This window comes from Stenella coeruleoalba (genome assembly GCF_951394435.1).
Source record: "Stenella coeruleoalba genome assembly, contig: scaffold_358, whole genome shotgun sequence".
NCBI classification, from domain to species: domain Eukaryota; kingdom Metazoa; phylum Chordata; class Mammalia; order Artiodactyla; family Delphinidae; genus Stenella; species Stenella coeruleoalba.
Genome location: NW_027646119.1, coordinates 50,776 through 71,557, shown reverse-complemented (window position 1 = coordinate 71,557; position 20,782 = coordinate 50,776). Strand labels below are relative to the sequence as shown.

Sequence of the window (20,782 nt, the reverse complement as noted above, 5' to 3'; positions counted from 1 at the left end):
CAACAGAGCCTAGGGCACTTCCACTTATGGTCCTATAGCTTAGGGAAATTAAAATCAAAAAGACACAGCCACCCCAAAGTTTGGGACGGCTCTGTTTACAAGAACCTCGTTTACAGTACAAGTTCAACATCGCAGAAAGTGAAAAATGGATAAAGAACTTGTGGTACTTACGTACAATGCAGTATCACTCAGCAATGAAATCTATGTCATCAGGACCGTAGCAGCATAATGAGTGGATTCAGGTACGATGATTCTAAATGAAATAAGTCACACAGAAAAAGAAACATCATAAGATTTCACTAATACACGGAATGTAAACTTGGCTACACAGGAACTGCATTCCAAAACAGAACAGCGTCTCAAATATAGAAAACCAACTTATGCTTGCTTAAGGGGAAAGGTGAGTTGGGGTGCTGCATAAAACCAGAGATTGAAATGAGCACAGATAAAGTTCCTTAAGCCAAATATGGAATAGACAAGAGCTACTCCTTGCTCAACGAAATGGACTCAACAACCCATATTAAACGCCTAAGAATGTACCTGACTAGTAAGTATCTTAAAACCTATGGATTGCTATGTCTCCAAAAGAGAATCAAGCGTGTGTACAGGGGCATAAACGCAGCAGTGATAGGATTGGAGAGGTTCGGTGAGCAAATGAAGACCCTTTGAAGACATATTGCATGGTACCCATTCCGCGGGTCTCAACTCTCCAGGTTTAAGGTATTCTTCCTTCAGCTAAAACATGCATGTGGAACCCAGAGTATGATCAACCGTGTGAACGGGAGACGTGTTCAAATATGTCTCAGTTTTCCTCCCCTGGTACTCGGGTGCAACATTCCAGACGCTTTACTAACACTCTCCCCACTTGGAGAGTCAGCACCTTTAACCTCCTGTTTGGCCCAGTTTGCAATTTCTGCGGAAGATGAACAGGAATAGGGAGAACCAATGAGAGACTAGCTGGAGGTGTCTGGACGGGCAAATTTAACTCTCATTTCCCACCAGGAAGAGGAAATAACCAAAGGCTCAGCGTGCCGTGCCGGAACCAGATTAGGGCCTGAAGCCATCCTGCGGTGTTGCGGCCAGCTCACAAGAAAGCGAGTTGAAGAAAGGAGCTCAGGGACACTATAATTCAGAAACCTGCAGAGTTATAAATGACAGCTATCGTCCAAAAATATACTGAAGTAAGGCTGCCAAGAGGACTTGAAAGCAGGGCAGAATTGCAGGAAACCGATTTCAGGAGGTAGACTGGAATTGCATTGAAAGCATAGGAAAAGAGGCAGAAGGTCCACAATGATGCACTTGGCCAAAAAGGGTGTATGCGTTTTTTCCTGAATATATTTAGGAAAAAACGTATACACCCTTTTTGGCCAACCAAGCAAGCTTGCAAAGGAAATCTGCACTACAATGAAGTCTCACTTCCCCCCGGTCAAAAGGGCCATCTGAAAAAAGTGTAAAATCCAGAAAGGCAGGACAGGCCATGGAGAACTGGGAGCCTTGTTATGCTGATGGGCGGGATGTAAATTGCCAACAGACACTCGGGAGAAGTGTATGGTGTTTCCTGAAACATCTAAAAAACAAAGCAACAGAGCCTAGGGCACTTCCACTTATGGTCCTATAGCTTAGGGAAATTAAAATCAAAAAGACACAGCCACCCCAATGTTTGGGACGCCTCTGTTTACAAGAACCTCGTTTACCGTACAAGTTCAATATCACAGAAAGTGAAAAATGGATAAAGAACTTGTGGTACTTACGTACAATGCAGTATCACTCAGCAATGAAATCTATGTCATCAGGCCCGTAGCAGCATAATGAGTGGATTCAGATACGATGATTCTAAATGAAATAAGTCACACAGAAAAAGAAACATCATAAGATATCACTAATACACGGAATGTAAACTTGGCTACACAGGAACTGCATTCCAAAACAGAACAGGGTCTCAAATTTAGAAAACCAACTTATGCTTGCTTAAGGGGAAAGGTGAGTTGGGGTGCTGCATAAAACCAGAGATTGAAATGAGCACAGATAAAGTTCCTTAAGCCAAATATGGAATAGACAAGAGCTACTCCTTGCTCAACGAAATGGACTCAACACCCCATATTAAACGCCTAAGAATGTACCTGACTAGTAAGTATCTTAAAACCTATGGATTGCTATGTCTCCAAAAGAGAATCAAGCGTGTGTACAGGGGCATAAATGCAGCAGTCATAGGACTGGAGAGGTTCGGTGAGCAAATGAAGACCCTTTGAAGACATATTGCATGGTACCCATTCCACGGGTCTCAACTCTCCAGGTTTAAGGTATTCTTCCTTCAGCTAAAACATGCATGTGGAACCCAGAGTATGATCAACCGTGTGAACGGGAGACGTGTTCAAATATGTCTCAGTTTTCCTCCCCTGGTACTCGGGTGCAACATTCCAGACGCTTTACTAACACTCTCCCCACTTGGAGAGTCAGCGCCTTTAACCTCCTGTTTGGCCCAGTTTGCAATTTCTGCGGAAGATGAACAGGAATAGGGAGAACCAATGAGAGACTAGCTGGAGGTGTCTGGACGGGCAAATTTAACTCTCATTTCCCACCAGGAAGAGGAAATAACCAAAGGCTCAGCGTGCCGTGCCGGAACCAGATTAGGGCCTGAAGACATCCTGCGGTGTTGCGGCCAGCTCACAAGAAAGCGAGTTGAAGAAAGGAGCTCAGGGACACTATAATTCACAAAGCTGCAGAGTTATAAATGACAGCTATCGTCCAAAAATATACTGAAGTAAGGCTGCCAAGAGGACTTGAAAGCAGGGCAGAATTGCAGGAAACCGATTTCAGGAGGTAGACTGGAATTGCATTGAAAGCATAGGAAAAGAGGCAGAATGTCCACAATGATGCACTTGGCCAAAAAGAGCGTATGCGTTTTTTCCTGAACATATTCAGGAAAAAACGTATACACCCTTTTTGGCCAACCAAGCAAGCTTGCAAAGGAAATCTGCACTACAATGAAGTCTCACTTCCCCCCGGTCAAAAGGGCCATCTGAAAAAAGTGTAAAATCCAGAAAGGCAGGAAAGGCCATGGAGAACTGGGAGCCTTGTTATGCTGAAGGGCGGGATGTAAATTGCCAACAGACACTCTGGAGAAGTGTATGGTGTTTCCTGAAACATCGAAAAAACAAAACAACAGAGCCTAGGGCACTTCCACTTATGGTCCTATAGCTTAGGGAAATTAAAATCAAAAAGACACAGCCACCCCAAAGTTTGGGACGCCTCTGTTTACAAGAACCTCGTTTACCGTACAAGTTCAACATCGCAGAAAGTGAAAAATGGATAAAGAAGTTGTGGTACTTACGTACAATGCAGTATCACTCAGCAATGAAATCTATGTCATCAGGCCCGTAGCAGCATAATGAGTGGATTCAGGTACGATGATTCTAACTGAAATAAGTCACACAGAAAAAGAAACATCAAAAGATATCACTAATACACGGAATGTAACCTTGGCTACATAGGAAATGAATTCCAAAACAGAACAGGGTCTCAAATTTAGAAAACCAACTTATGCTTGCTTAAGGGGAAAGGTGAGTTGCGGTGCTGCATAAAACCAGAGATTGAAATGAGCACAGATAAATTTCCTTAAGCCAAATATGGAACAGACAAGAGCTACTCCTTGCTCAACGAAATGGACTCAACACCCCATATTAAACGCCTAAGAATGTACCTGACTAGTAAGTATCTTAAAACCTATGGATTGCTATGTCTCCAAAAGAGAATCAAGCATGTGTAAAAGAGTCATAAACGCAGCAGTGATAGGATTGGAGAGATTCGTTTAGCAAATGAGGACCCTTTGAAGTCATATTGCATGGTTCCCATTCCACGGGTCTCAACTCTCCAGGTTTAAGGTATTCTTTCTTCAGCTAAAACATGCATGTGGAACCCAGAGTATGATGAACCGTGTGATCGGGAGACGTGTTCAAATATGTCTCAGTTTTCGTCCCCTGGTACTTCGGTGCAACATTCCAGACGCTTTACTAACACTCTCCCCACTTGGAGAGTCAGTCCCTTTAACCTCCTGTTTGGCCCAGTTTGCAATTTCTGCGGAAGATGAACAGGAATAGCGAGAACCAATGAGAGGCTAGCTGGAGGTGTCTGGACGGGCAAATTTAACTCTCATTTCCCACCAGGAAGAGGAAATAACCAAAGGCTCAGCGTGCCGTACCGGAACCAGATTAGGGCCTGAAGCCATCCTGTGGTGTTGCGGCCAGCTCAAAAGAAAGCGAGTTGAAGAAAGGAGCTCAGGGGCACTGTAATTCACAAACCTGCAGAGTTATAAATGACAGCTATCGTCCAAAAATAGACTGAAGTAAGGCTGCCAAGAGGACTTGAAAGCGGGGCAGAATTGCAGGAAACCGATTTCAGGAGGTAGACTGGAATTGCATTGAAAGCATAGGAAAAGAGGCAGAACGTCCACAATGATGCACTTGGCCAAAAAGGGCGTATGCGTTTTTTCCTGAATATATTCAGGAAAAAACGCATACGCCCTTTTTGGCCAACCAAGCAAGCTTGCAAAGGAAATCTGCACTACAATGAAGTCTCACTTCCCCCCGGTCAAAAGGGCCATCTGAAGAAAGTGTAAAATCCAGAAAAGCAGGACAGGCCATGGAGAACTGGGAGCCTTGTTATGCTGATGGGCGGGATGTAAATTGCCAACAGACACTCTGGAGAAGTGTATGGTGTTTCCTGAAACATCTAAAAAACAAAGCAACAGAGCCTAGGGCACTTCCACTTATGGTCCTATAGCTTAAGGAAATTAAAATCAAAAAGACACAGGCACCCCAAAGTTTGGGACGCCTCTGTTTACAAGAACCTCGTTTACCGTACAAATTCAACATCGCAGAAAGTGAAAAATGGATAAAGAAGTTGTGGTACTTACGTACAATGCAGTATCACTCAGCAATGAAATCTATGTCATCAGGCCCGTAGCAGCATAATGAGTGGATTCAGGTACGATGATTCTAACTGAAATAAGTCACACAGAAAAAGAAACATCAAAAGATATCACTAATACACGGAATGTAACCTTGGCTACATAGGAAATGAATTCCAAAACAGAACAGGGTCTCAAATTTAGAAAACCAACTTATGCTTGCTTAAGGGGAAAGGTGAGTTGCGGTGCTGCATAAAACCAGAGATTGAAATGAGCACAGATAAATTTCCTTAAGCCAAATATGGAACAGACAAGAGCTACTCCTTGCTCAACGAAATGGACTCAACACCCCATATTAAACGCCTAAGAATGTACCTGACTAGTAAGTATCTTAAAACCTATGGATTGCTATGTCTCCAAAAGAGAATCAAGCATGTGTAAAAGAGTCATAAACGCAGCAGTGATAGGATTGGAGAGATTCGTTTAGCAAATGAGGACCCTTTGAAGTCATATTGCATGGTTCCCATTCCACGGGTCTCAACTCTCCAGGTTTAAGGTATTCTTTCTTCAGCTAAAACATGCATGTGGAACCCAGAGTATGATGAACCGTGTGATCGGGAGACGTGTTCAAATATGTCTCAGTTTTCGTCCCCTGGTACTTCGGTGCAACATTCCAGACGCTTTACTAACACTCTCCCCACTTGGAGAGTCAGTCCCTTTAACCTCCTGTTTGGCCCAGTTTGCAATTTCTGCGGAAGATGAACAGGAATAGCGAGAACCAATGAGAGGCTAGCTGGAGGTGTCTGGACGGGCAAATTTAACTCTCATTTCCCACCAGGAAGAGGAAATAACCAAAGGCTCAGCGTGCCGTACCGGAACCAGATTAGGGCCTGAAGCCATCCTGTGGTGTTGCGGCCAGCTCAAAAGAAAGCGAGTTGAAGAAAGGAGCTCAGGGGCACTGTAATTCACAAACCTGCAGAGTTATAAATGACAGCTATCGTCCAAAAATAGACTGAAGTAAGGCTGCCAAGAGGACTTGAAAGCGGGGCAGAATTGCAGGAAACCGATTTCAGGAGGTAGACTGGAATTGCATTGAAAGCATAGGAAAAGAGGCAGAACGTCCACAATGATGCACTTGGCCAAAAAGGGCGTATGCGTTTTTTCCTGAATATATTCAGGAAAAAACGCATACGCCCTTTTTGGCCAACCAAGCAAGCTTGCAAAGGAAATCTGCACTACAATGAAGTCTCACTTCCCCCCGGTCAAAAGGGCCATCTGAAGAAAGTGTAAAATCCAGAAAAGCAGGACAGGCCATGGAGAACTGGGAGCCTTGTTATGCTGATGGGCGGGATGTAAATTGCCAACAGACACTCTGGAGAAGTGTATGGTGTTTCCTGAAACATCTAAAAAACAAAGCAACAGAGCCTAGGGCACTTCCACTTATGGTCCTATAGCTTAAGGAAATTAAAATCAAAAAGACACAGGCACCCCAAAGTTTGGGACGCCTCTGTTTACAAGAACCTCGTTTACCGTACAAATTCAATATCACAGAAAGTGAAAAATGGATAAAGAACTTGTGGTACTTACGTACAATGCAGTATCACTCAGCAATGAAATGTATGTCATCAGGCCCGTAGCAGCACAATGAGTGGATTCAGGTACGATGATTCTAACTGAAATAAGTCACACAGAAAAAGAAACATCATAAGATATCACTAATACACGGAATGTAAACTTGGCTACACAGGAACTGAATTCCAAAACAGAACAGGGTCTCAAATTTAGAAAACCAACTTATGCTTGCTTAAGGGGAAAGGTGAGTTGGGGTGCTGCATAAAACCAGAGATTGAAATGAGCACAGATAAAGTTCCTTAAGCCAAATATGGAATAGACAAGAGCTACTCCTTGCTCAACGAAATGGACTCAACACCCCATATTAAACGCCTAAGAATGTACCTGACTAGTAAGTATCTTAAAACCTATGGATTGCTATGTCTCCAAAAGAGAATCAAGCATGTGTACAGGGGCATAAACGCAGCAGTGATAGGATTGGAGAGGTTCGGTGAGCAAATGAAGACCCTTTGAAGTCATATTGCATGGTACCCATTCCATGGGTTTCAACTACCCAGGTTTTAGGTATTCTTCCTTCAGCTAAAACATGCATGTGGAACCCAGAGTATGATCAACCATGTGATCGGGAGACGTGTTCAAATATGTCTCAGTTTTCGTACCCTGGTACTCGGGTGCAACATTCCAGACGCTTTACTAACACTCTCCCGACTTGGAGAGTCAGTCCCTTTAACCTCCTGTTTGGCCCAGTTTGCAATTTCTGCGGAAGATGAACAGGAATAGCGAGAACCAATGAGAGGCTAGCTGGAGGTGTCTGGACGGGCAAATTTAACTCTCATTTCCCACCAGGAAGAGGAATTAACCAAAGGCTCAGCGTGCCATGCCGGAACCAGATTAGGGCCTGAAGCCATCCTGCGGTGTTGCGGCCAGGTCATAAGAAAGCGAGTTGAAGAAAGGAGCTCAGGGGCACTGTAATTCACAAACCTGCAGAGTTATAAATGACAGCTATCGTCCGAAAATAGACTGAAGTAAGGCTGCCAAGAGGACTTGAAAGCGGGGCAGAATTGCAGGAAACCGATTTCAGGAGGTAGACTGGAATTGCATTGAAAGCATAGGAAAAGAGGCAGAACGTCCACAATGATGCACTTGGCCAAAAAGGGCGTATGCGTTTTTTCTTGAATATATTCAGGAAAAAACGCATACGCCCTTTTTGGCCAACCAAGCAAGCTTGCAAAGGAAATCTGCACTACAATGAAGTCTCACTTCCCCCCGGTCAAAAGGGCCATCTGAAAAAAGTGTAAAATCCAGAAAGGCAGGACAGGCCATGGAGAACTGGGAGCCTTGTTATGCTGATGGGCGGGATGTAAATTGCCAACAACCACTCCGGAGAAGTGTATGGTGTTTCCTGAAACATCTAAAAAACAAAGCAACAGAACCTAGGGCACTTCCACTTATGGTCCTATAGCTTAGGGAAATTAAAATCAAAAAGACACAGCCACCCCAAAGTTTGGAACGGCTCTGTTTACAGGAACCTCGTTTACAGTACAAGTTCAACATCGCAGAAAGTGAAAAATGGATAAAGAAGTTGTGGTATTTACTTACAAAGCAATATCACTCAGCAATGAAATCTGTGTCATCAGGCCCTTAGCAGCACAATGAGTGGATTCAGGTATGATGATTCTAACTGAAATAAGTCACACAGAAAAAGAAACATCATAAGATATCAGTAATACATGGAATGTAAACTTGGCTACACAGGAACTGAATTACAGAACAGAACAGGGTCTCAAATTTAGAAAACCAACTTATGCTTGCTTAAGGGTAAAGGTGAGTTGGGGTGCTGCATAAAACCAGAGATTGAAATGAGCACAGATAAAGTTCCTTAAGCCAAATATGGAATAGACAAGAGCTACTCCTTGCTCAACGAAATGGACTCAACACCGCATATTAAACGCCTAAGAATGTACCTGACTAGTAAGTATCTTAAAACCTATGGATCGCTATGTCTCCGAAAGAGAATCAAGCATGTGTACAGGGGCATAAACGCAGCAGTGATAGGATTGGAGAGGTTCGGTGAGCAAATGAAGACCCTTTGAAGTCATATTGCATGGTACCCATTCCACGGGTTTCAACTACCCAGGTTTTAGGTATTCTTCCTTCAGCTAAAACATGCATGTGGAACCCAGAGTATGATGAACCATGTGATCGGGAGACGTGTTCAAATATGTCTCAGTTTTCGTACCCTGGTACTCGGGTGCAACATTCCAGACGCTTTACTAACACTCTCCCGACTTGGAGAGTCAGTGCCTTTAACCTCCTGTTTGGCCCAGTTTGCAATTTCTGCGGAAGATGAACAGGAATAGCGAGAACCAATGAGAGACTAGCTGGAGGTGTCTGGACGGGCAAATTTAACTCTCATTTCCCACCAGGAAGAGGAATTAACCAAAGGCTCAGCGTGCCGTGCCGGAACCAGATTAGGGCCTGAAGCCATGCTGCGGTGTTGCGGCCAGGTCACAAGAAAGCGAGTTGAAGAAAGGAGCTCAGGGGCACTGTAATTCACAAACCTGCAGAGTTATAAATGACAGCTATCGTCCAAAAATATACTGAAGTAAGGCTGCCAAGAGGACTTGAAAGCGGGGCAGAATTGCAGGAAACCGATTTCAGGAGGTAGACTGGAATTGCATTGAAAGCATAGGAAAAGAGGCAGAACGTCCACAATGATGCACTTGGCCAAAAAGGGCGTATGCGTTTTTTCCTGAATATATTCAGGAAAAAACGCATACGCCCTTTTTGGCCAACCAAGCAAGCTTGCAAAGGAAATCTGCACTACAATGAAGTCTCACTTCCCCCCGGTCAAAAGGGCCATCTGAAAAAAGTGTAAAATCCAGAAAGGCAGGACAGGCCATGGAGAACTGGGAGCCTTGTTATGCTGATGGGCGGGATGTAAATTGCCAACAACCACTCGGGAGAAGTATATGGTGTTTCCTGAAACATCTAAAAAACAAAGCAACAGAGCCTAGGGCATTTCCACTTATGGTCCTATAGCTTAGGGAAATTAAAATCAAAAAGACACAGCCACCCCAAAGTTTGGGAAGCCTCTGTTTACAAGAACCTCGTTTACAGTACAAGTTCAACATCGCAGAAAGTGAAAAATGGATAAAGAAGTTGTGGTATTTACTTACAAAGCAATATCACTCAGCAATGAAATCTATGTCATCAGGCCCTTAGCATCACAATGAGTGGATTCAGGTATGATGATTCTAACTGAAATAAGTCACACAGAAAAAGAAACATCATAAGATATCACTAATACACGGAATGTAAACTTGGCTACACAGGAACTGAATTACAGAACAGAACAGGTTCTCAAATTTAGAAAACCAACTTATTCTTGCTTAAGGGTAAAGGTGCCTTGGGGTGCTGCATAAAACCAGAGACTGAAATGAGCACAGATAAAGTTCCTTAAGTCAAATATGGAATAGACAAGAGCTACTCCTTGCTCAACGAAATGGACTCAACACCGCATATTAAACGCCTAAGAATGTACCAGACTAGTAAGTATCTTAAAACCTATGGATTGCTATGTCTCCGAAAGAGAATCAAGCATGTGTACAGGGGCATAAACGCAGCAGCGATAGGATTGGAGAGGTTCGGTGAGCAAATGAAGACCCTTTGAAGTCATATTGCATGGTACCCATTACACGGGTCTTAACTCTCCAGGTTTAAGGTATTCTTCCTTCAGCTAAAACATGCATGTGGAACCTAGAGTATGATCCACCATGTGATCGGGAGACGTGTTCAAATATGTCTCAGTTTTCGTACCTGGTACTCGGGTGCAACATTCCAGACGCTTTACTAACACTCTCCCGACTTGGAGAGTCAGCGCTTTTAACCTCCTGTTTGGCCCAGTTTGCAATTTCTGCGGAAGATGAACAGGAATAGCGAGAACCAATGAGAGACTAGCTGGAGGTGTCTCGACGGGCAAATATAACTCTCATTTCCCACCAGGAAGAGGAAATAACCAAAGGCTCAGCGTGCCGTGCCGGAACCAGATTAGGGCCTGAAGCCATCCTGCGGTGTTGCGGCCAGCTCAAAAGAAAGCGAGTTGAAGAAAGGAGCTCAGGGGCACTGTAATTCACAAACCTGCAGAGTTATAAATGACAGCTATCGTCCAAAAATAGACTGAAGTAAGGCTGCCAAGAGGACTTGAAAGCGGGGCAGAATTGCAGGAAACCGATTTCAGGAGGTAGACTGGAATTGCATTGAAAGCATAGGAAAAGAGACAGAACGTCCACAATGATGCACTTGGCCAAAAAGGGCGTATGCGTTTTTTCCTGAATATATTCAGGAAAAAACGCATACGCCCTTTTTGGCCAACCCAGCAAGCTTGCAAAGGAAATCTGCACTACAATGAAGTCTCACTTCCCCCCGGTCAAAAGGGCCATCTGAAAAAAGTGTAAAATCCAGAAAGACAGGACAGGCCATGGAGAACTGGGAGCCTTGTTATGCTGATGGGCGGGATGTAAATTGCCAACAGACACTCGGGAGAAGTGTATGGTGTTTCCTGAAACATCTAAAAAACAAAGCAACAGAGCCTAGGGCAATTCCACTTATGGTCCTATAGCTTAGGGAAATTAAAATCAAAAAGACACAGCCACCCCAAAGTTTGGAAAGGCTCTGTTTACAAGAACCTCGTTTACAGTACAAGTTCAACATCGCAGAAAGTGAAAAATGGATAAAGAAGTTGTGGTATTCACTTACAAAGCAATATCACTCAGCAATGAAATCTATGTCATCAGGCCCTTAGCAGCACAATGAGTGGATTCAGGTATGATGATTCTAACTGAAATAAGTCACACAGAAAAAGAAACATCATAAGATATCAGTAATACACGGAATGTAAACTTGGCTACACAGGAACTGAATTACAGAACAGAACAGGGTCTCAAATTTAGAAAACCAACTTATGCTTGCTTAAGGGTAAAGGTGAGTTGGGGTGCTGCATAAAACCAGAGATTGAAATGAGCACAGATAAAGTTCCTTAAGTCAAATATGGAATAGACAAGAGCTACTCCTTGCTCAACGAAATGGACTCAACACCGCATATTAAACGCCTAAGAATGTACCTGACTAGTAAGTATCTTAAAACCTATGGATCGCTATGTCTCCAAAAGAGAATCAAGCATGTGTACAGGGGCATCAACGCAGCAGTGATAGGATTGGAGAGGTTCGGTGAGCAAATGAAGACCCTTTGAAGTCATATTGCATGGTACCCATTCCACGGGTCTTAACTCTCCAGGTTTAAGGTATTCTTCCTTCAGCTAAAACATGCATGTGGAACCTAGAGTATGATCAACCATGTGATCGGGAGACGTGTTCAAATATGTCTCAGTTTTCGTACCCTGGTACTCGGGTGCAACATTCCAGATGCTTTACTAACACTCTCCCGACTTGGAGAGTCAGTCCCTTTAACCTCCTGTTTGGCCCAGTTTGCAATTTCTGCGGAAGATGAACAGGAATAGCGAGAACCAATGAGAGGCTAGCTGGAGGTGTCTGGACGGGCAAATTTAACTCTCATTTCCCACCAGGAAGAGGAATTAACCAAAGGCTCAGTGTGCCGTGCCGGAACCAGATTAGGGCCTGAAGCCATCCAGCGGTGTTGCGGCCAGCTCAAAAGAAAGCGAGTTGAAGAAAGGAGCTCAGGGGCACTGTAATTCACAAACCTGCAGAGTTATAAATGACAGCTATCGTCCAAAAATAGACTGAAGTAAGGCTGCCAAGAGGACTTGAAAGCGGGGCAGAATTGCAGGAAACCGATTTCTGGAGGCAGACTGGAATTGCATTGAAAGCATAGGAAAAGAGGCAGAACGTCCACAATGATGCACTTGGCCAAAAAGGGCGTATGCGTTTTTTCCTGAATATATTCAGGAAAAAACGCATACGCCCTTTTTGGCCAACCAAGCAAGCTTGCAAAGGAAATCTGCACTACAATGAAGTCTCACTTCCCCCCGGTCAAAAGGGCCATCTGAAAAAAGTGTAAAATCCAGAAAGGCAGGACAGGCCATGGAGAACTGGGAGCCTTGTTATGCTGATGGGCGGGATGTAAATTGCCAACAACCACTCAGGAGAAGTGTATGGTGTTTCCTGAAACATCTAAAAAACAAAGCAACAGAGCCTAGGGCAATTCCACTTATGGTCCTATAGCTTAGGGAAATTAAAATCAAAAAGACACAGCCACCCCAAAGTTTGGAAAGGCTCTGTTTACAAGAACCTCGTTTACAGTACAAGTTCAACATCGCAGAAAGTGAAAAATGGATAAAGAAGTTGTGGTATTCACTTACAAAGCAATATCACTCAGCAATGAAATCTATGTCATCAGGCCCTTAGCAGCACAATGAGTGGATTCAGGTATGATGATTCTAACTGAAATAAGTCACACAGAAAAAGAAACATCATAAGATATCAGTAATACACGGAATGTAAACTTGGCTACACAGGAACTGAATTACAGAACAGAACAGGGTCTCAAATTTAGAAAACCAACTTATGCTTGCTTAAGGGTAAAGGTGAGTTGGGGTGCTGCATAAAACCAGAGATTGAAATGAGCACAGATAAAGTTCCTTAAGTCAAATATGGAATAGACAAGAGCTACTCCTTGCTCAACGAAATGGACTCAACACCGCATATTAAACGCCTAAGAATGTACCTGACTAGTAAGTATCTTAAAACCTATGGATCGCTATGTCTCCGAAAGAGAATCAAGCATGTGTACAAGGGCATCAACGCAGCAGTGATAGGATTGGAGAGGTTCGGTGAGCAAATGAAGACCCTTTGAAGTCATATTGCATGGTACCCATTCCACGGGTCTTAACTCTCCAGGTTTAAGGTATTCTTCCTTCAGCTAAAACATGCATGTGGAACCTAGAGTATGATCAACCATGTGATCGGGAGACGTGTTCAAATATGTCTCAGTTTTCGTACCTGGTACTCGGGTGCAACATTCCAGACGCTTTACTAACACTCTCCCGACTTGGAGAGTCAGCGCTTTTAACCTCCTGTTTGGCCCAGTTTGCAATTTCTGCGGAAGATGAACAGGAATAGCGAGAACCAATGAGAGACTAGCTGGAGGTGTCTGGACGGGCAAATATAACTCTCATTTCCCACCAGGAAGAGGAAATAACCAAAGGCTCAGCGTGCCGTGCCGGAACCAGATTAGGGCCTGAAGCCATCCTGCGGTGTTGCGGCCAGCTCAAAAGAAAGCGAGTTGAAGAAAGGAGCTCAGGGGCACTGTAATTCACAAACCTGCAGAGTTATAAATGACAGCTATCGTCCAAAAATAGACTGAAGTAAGGCTGCCAAGAGGAGTTGAAAGCGGGGCAGAATTGCAGGAAACCGATTTCAGGAGGTAGACTGGAATTGCATTGAAAGCATAGGAAAAGAGGCAGAACGTCCACAATGATGCACTTGGCCAAAAAGGGCGTATGCGTTTTTTCCTGAATATATTCAGGAAAAAACGCATACGCCCTTTTTGGCCAACCCAGCAAGCTTGCAAAGGAAATCTGCACTACAATGAAGTCTCACTTCCCCCCGGTCAAAAGGGCCATCTGAAAAAAGTGTAAAATCCAGAAAGACAAGACAGGCCATGGAGAACTGGGAGCCTTGTTATGCTGATGGGCGGGATGTAAATTGCCAACAGACACTTGGGAGAAGTGTATGGTGTTTCCTGAAACATCTAAAAAACAAAGCAACAGAGCCTAGGGCACTTCCACTTATGGTCCTATAGCTTAGGGAAATTAAAATCAAAAAGACACAGCCACCCCAATGTTTGCAAAGGCTCTGTTTACAAGAACCTCGTTTACAGTACAAGTTCAACATCGCAGAAAATGAAAAATGGATAAAGAAGTTGTGGTATTCACTTACAAAGCAATATCACTCAGCAATGAAATCTATGTCATCAGGCCCTTAGCAGCACAATGAGTGGATTCAGGTATGATGATTCTAACTGAAATAAGTCACACAGAAAAAGAAACATCATAAGATATCAGTAATACACGGAATGTAAACTTGGCTACACAGGAACTGAATTACAGAACAGAACAGGGTCTCAAATTTAGAAAACCAACTTATGCTTGCTTAAGGGTAAAGGTGAGTTGGGGTGCTGCATAAAACCAGAGATTGAAATGAGCACAGATAAAGTTCCTTAAGTCAAATATGGAATAGACAAGAGCTACTCCTTGCTCAACGAAATGGACTCAACACCGCATATTAAACGCCTAAGAATGTACCTGACTAGTAAGTATCTTAAAACCTATGGATCGCTATGTCTCCGAAAGAGAATCAAGCATGTGTACAGGGGCATCAACGCAGCAGTGATAGGATTGGAGAGGTTCGGTGAGCAAATGAAGACCCTTTGAAGTCATATTGCATGGTACCCATTCCACGGGTCTTAACTCTCCAGGTTTAAGGTATTCTTCCTTCAGCTAAAACATGCATGTGGAACCTAGAGTATGATCAACCATGTGATCGGGAGACGTGTTCAAATATGTCTCAGTTTTCGTACCCTGGTACTCGGGTGCAACATTCCAGACGCTTTACTAACACTCTCCCGACTTGGAGAGTCAGTCCCTTTAACCTCCTGTTTGGCTCAGTTTGCAATTTCTGCGGAAGATGAACAGGAATAGCGAGAACCAATGAGAGGCTAGCTGGAGGTGTCTGGACGGGCAATTTTAACTCTCATTTCCCACCAGGAAGAGGAATTAACCAAAGGCTCAGCGTGCCGTGCCAGAACCAGATTAGGGCCTGAAGCCATCCTGCGGTGTTGCGGCCAGCTCAAAAGAAAGCGAGTTGAAGAAAGGAGCTCAGGGGCACTGTAATTCACAAACCTGCAGAGTTATAAATGACAGCTATCGTCCAAAAATAGACTGAAGTAAGGCTGCCAAGAGGACTTGAAAGCGGGGCAGAATTGCAGGAAACCGATTTCAGGAGGTAGACTGGAATTGCATTGAAAGCATAGGAAAAGAGGCAGAACGTCCACAATGATGCACTTGGCCAAAAAGGGCGTATGCGTTTTTTCCTGAATATATTCAGGAAAAAATGCATACGCCCTTTTTGGCCAACCAAGAAAGCTTGCAAAGGAAATCTGCACTACAATGAAGTCTCACTTCCCCCCGGTCAAAAGGGCCATCTGAAAAAAGTGTAAAATCCAGAAAGGCAGGACAGGCCATGGAGAACTGGGAGCCTTGTTATGCTGATGGGGGGGATGTAAATTGCCAACAGACACTCGGGAGAAGTGTATGGTGTTTCCTGAAACATCTAAAAAACAAAGCAACAGAGCCTAGGGCAATTCCACTTATGGTCCTATAGCTTAGGGAAATTAAAATCAAAAAGACACAGCCACCCCAAAGTTTGGAAAGGCTCTGTTTACAGGAACCTCGTTTACAGTACAAGTTCAACATCGCAGAAAGTGAAAAATGGATAAAGAAGTTGTGGTATTTACTTACAAAGCAATATCACTCAGCAATGAAATCTGTGTCATCAGGCCCTTAGCAGCACAATGAGTGGATTCAGGTATGATGATTCTAACTGGAATAAGTCACACAGAAAAAGAAACATCATAAGGTATCAGTAATACACGGAATGTAAACTTGGCTACACAGGAACTGAATTACAGAACAGAACAGGGTTTCAAATTTAGAAAACCAACTTATGCTTGCTTAAGGGTAAAGGTGAGTTGGGGTGCTGCATAAAACCAGAGATTGAAATGAGCACAGATAAAGTTCCTTAAGCCAAATATGGAATAGACAAGAGCTACTCCTTGCTCAACGAAATGGACTCAACACCGCATATTAAACGCCTAAGAATGTACCTGACTAGTAAGTATCTTAAAACCTATGGATTGCTATGTCTCCGAAAGAGAATCAAGCATGTGTACAGGGGCATAAACGCAGCAGTGATAGGATTGGAGAGGTTCGGTGAGCAAATGAAAACCCTTTGAAGTCATATTGCATGGTACCCATTCCACGGGTTTCAACTACCCAGGTTTAAGGTATTCTTCCTTCAGCTAAAACATGCATATGGAACCTAGAGTATGATCAACCATGTGATCGGGAGACGTGTTCAAATATGTCTCAGTTTTCGTACCCTGGTACTCGGGTGCAACATTCCAGACGCTTTACTAACACTCTCCCGACTTGGAGAGTCAGTCCCTTTAACCTCCTGTTTGGCCGAGTTTGCAATTTCTGCGGAAGATGAACAGGAATAGGGAGAACCAATGAGAGACTAGCTGGAGGTGTCTGGACGGGCAAATTTAACTCTCATTTCCCACTAGGAAGAGGAATTAAGCAAAGGCTCAGCATGCCGTGCCGGAACCAGATTAGGGCCTGAAGCAATCCTGCGGTGTTGCGGCCAGCTCACAAGAAAGTGAGTTGAAGAAAGGAGCTCAGGGGCTCTGTAATTCACAAACCTGTAGAGTTATAAATGACAGCTATCGTCCAAAATTATACTGAAGTAAGGCTGCCAAGAGGACTTGAAAGTGGGGCAGAATTGCAGGATACCGATTTCAGGAGGTAGACTGGATTTGCATTGAAAGCGTAGGAAAAGAGGCAGAACGTCCACAATGATGCACTTTGCCGAAAGGGCATAAGCGTTTTTTCCTGAATATATTCAGGAAAAAACGCATACGCCCTTTTTGGCCAACCAAGCAAGCTTGCAAAGGAAATCTGCACTACAATGAAGTCTCACTTCCCCCCGGTCAAAAGGGCCATCAGAATAAAGTGTAAAATCCAGAAAGGCAGGACAGGCCATGGAGAACTGGGAGCCTTGTTATGCTGATGGGCGGGATGTAAATTGCCAACAGACACTCGGGAGAAGTGTATGGTGTTTCCTGAAACATCTAAAAAACAAAGCAACAGAGCCTAGGGCACTTCCACTTATGGTCCTATAGCTTAGGGAAATTAATATCAAAAAGACACAGCAACCCCAAAATTTGGGACGGCTCTTTTTACAGGAATCTCTTCTACGGCACAGGTTAAATATCCCAGACAGCAAATAATGGATAAAGAAGTTGCGGTACTTCTGTACAACAGAATACCACTCAGCAATGAAATCTATGTCACCAGGCCCGTACCAGCATAATGAGTGGATTGAGGCACGATGATTTTAAGTGAAATAAGTCACACAGAAAAAGAAACATCATAAGGTATCACTAATACACGGAATGTGAACTTGGCTACACATGAACTGAATTACAAAACAGAACAGGGTGTCAAGTTTAGAAAACCAACTTATGCCTGCTTAAGGGGGAAGGTGAGTTGGGGTGCTGCATAAAAGCAGAGTTTGAAATTAGCACAGATACCGTTCCATAAGCCAAATATGTAATAGACAAGAGCTACCCCTTGCTCAACGAAATGGATTCAACAATGAGGTATCACCTCACACCTGGTAGAATAGGCATCATTGAAAATCTACAAACAAAAAATGCTGGAAAGGGTGTGGAGAAAAGGAACCCTCTTCCACTATTGTTGGGAATATAAATTGATACAGTCATTATGGAGAACAATATGGAATTTCTTAAGAAACTAACAATAGAATTACCATATGATACAGCAATCCCAGTACTGGACATATACCCAGACAAAACCATAAATCAAAAAGAGTCATTCACCGCAATGTTCATTGCATCACTATTTACAATATCGAGGTAATGGAAGCAACCTAAATGCCCACAGACAGACGAATGCATAAAGCTGTGGTACATATATAAAATGGAATATTACTAAGCCATGAAAAGGAATGAAATTGGGTCATTTGTAGAGACGTCGATGGATCTAGAGACTGTCATACAGAGTGAAGTAAGTCAGAAAGAGAAAAACAAATCTTGTATATTCATGCATATATGTGGAACCTAGAAAAACTGTACAGATTAACCATTTTGCAAGGCATAAATAGAGCAACAGATGTAGACAACAAACGTATGGACAACAAGGGGGGAAAGCTGTTGGGGGGTGGTGGTGGGAGGAGTTGAGAGACTGGGATTGGCATGTATACATTTATATGTATAAAATAGATAACCAATAAGAACCTGCTGTATAAAAATATAAAATAAAATTCAAAATTAATAAGAAGTAAAATTTAAAACAGAAAAAACAATTATTCCCTGCACATACATGTATTTATATGAATAAATTATTTCCATGCTTATATCTGTAAATACAAAAAAGAGGAATAAAATCTACCTTGAACCAAAAACGAAAAAGAGAAAAAAAACACAGAACCCACCAGTTACACAGAGGAAAACCGTATCAGGGCACTTGCTCCAGTTGTAAACAATTCTGAAGTTGGTCAGTGGTGGGGAATCGTCTCCCATTCAGCCAGCAGCCCCCACGCAACAAGCGTCCTCATTGCAAAGCTGGGGCACCGTGCCGAGGCATCTGTGAGTAAACGTGAGCTGAGCCCCAGGCCAGTTGCTGCTGAACTATTCCCACCCGTCCCAGGTAAAACACCTGAATATATACAAGGACTTGAAAGCCTAGAGGAAGGGCCATAGAGCCACACGAGTGACAGCATGCCGGCCGACTTGGTGCCTGCAGGCCAGCCAGGATGGTCCTGGCCCTGGGTGCTCTTCTGGAAGATTTCCATTTCCCTGCCTGAGATACCCGTCCTGTCCCTGCCCCCACTGCTTTTTTCCTTCCTCACCTCTGCCCAGGGAGAAATTCCAGCAGCAGGTATGGGTGACACATCCTCTTCTTTAGCAGGTGGCAGCCTGGCAACTGCTGCAGAAAGTCCAGCAGAGCCCCACTCACACTGGGCCACCCACAAAGCCGTGGCCTCTCACTCCCTCCCACCAGCCCAGCCCCGAGACTGCTGACAGGGCAGAGAAAATGGCGTCAGGCACGGCTGCAGGGGCTCTTGCTGCCTGGAGTGGTATTTATATTGATCTCAACCCAGGCACACCTGGGGAGGGCTGGCCGGCACGGTAAGGCTGCCCAGGTCAGCCAATCATCACCCCTCAGGGGCTCACAGTTGCAGAAAATGGAACTTGCTGAACCGGCCAGGTCCAAGGAACAGGTGTGGGCTCCTGAGAGTCAGGATAGACAAGGGGCTGCAGCTTTGGCTTGTTTTCTAATCATTTTATCTGGCCCATGAGTGGGAGACAACTTCAAGAAAACCCTCTCCTAATGAGAGGAACCCAGGAGTCAGGGAGAGGAGGGGTGGGTGGTGGTTGGAGACAGAGGCCTGGTGCCCCGGGTGCAGTGGAAGTCTCTGGAAGACCAGGTGGAGGGAGGCCTCACGGAGTGATGCCCAGGGTCACAGACCTGTCGCAGCTGCTGTTTGTTAGTTCAAGTCCTGCTCTGAGGTGCTCTGTGTCAGCTCTGAGCGACAGGTGAGCTGGGGGTGCTCTGCAATGAGGGCTATGTGCACGGTTCCTGTGTGCCCAGCCCTGCCACGGTACCTGCAAGGGTAGCTCTGTATCCTGGGAGGGGCCTGACCACGAGAGCCCCGTGGGCTGGGGTGGGGGTGGGGTACCTGCCCAGGTGAGCTCCATATTCTGGGATTGGTCTGACCACGAGAGCCCCATGGGCTGCTGGGGACCTGGTAAAGGATGTCAGGACACTCAGTGAAGCCACCGAAGATATACCTCCAGTTGCTCCTAATTCCTACACCCTGCTGGTCATTCTACCAACCACCAGGACATGGTATTCTGTATTAGTCTTCAATGATGCCTTCTTTTGTATTCCATTAGTCCCAGAGTCACAAGAAATTTTGGCTTGTGAGTGGCAGGACTCAACATACAACTAAAACAATACTTCCGGGCCGTCTGGCCCCAAGGGTGCAAAAATTCCCACACCATCTTTGGGGAAAGCTTAGCTAAAGACCTAAAAGTTCTACCTCTGGAAAAGGAAACCCTCCTTCAATATGCAGACGACATTCTGATCACCAGCCCTACTAAGGAGGCCTCTGAACTACCAAGCCAATAAAGGATAGAAGTTGTCCAAGAAAAAGCTCAAATATCACAGACTGCGGTGACCTGCCTGGGCTTCATTCTCACAGAAGGTCAGAGAAGCCCATCCCAGGAAAGGGAAGAAACCATTTTCAGCCTTACCCCTTTCTAAAACTAGAAGACAGCTTAGGGGTTCCTGGGGACGCCAGGGTTTGCTGCTTCTGGATCCCTAACTACAGTCTACTAGCTGGGCCTCTATATGAAACACTGAAAGGTAAAGATGATGATCCTTTAGAATAGAATCCAGAAGTGGCCTTTCAAGAATGGAAAGAGCAGTCAATTCAGACCCTTGCCCTGGAACTCCCTAA

The 20,782-nt window shown here is 44.3% G+C and overlaps 1 long non-coding RNA gene across 1 annotated transcript in view; it reads right to left on the bottom strand.

Annotated features, from left to right (window-relative positions):
• The window catches only part of LOC307181314, a 125,968-nt gene that overhangs the window by 76,748 nt on the left and 28,438 nt on the right, over nucleotides 1–20,782 (bottom strand). Inside the window, exons 2-3 of the long non-coding RNA XR_013826415.1 lie at nucleotides 15,972–16,057; nucleotides 168–253 (exon numbers count right to left, since the gene is read on the bottom strand). This is a non-coding gene — a long non-coding RNA (uncharacterized lncRNA). The remainder of the gene's footprint in view (nucleotides 1–167; nucleotides 254–15,971; nucleotides 16,058–20,782) is intronic.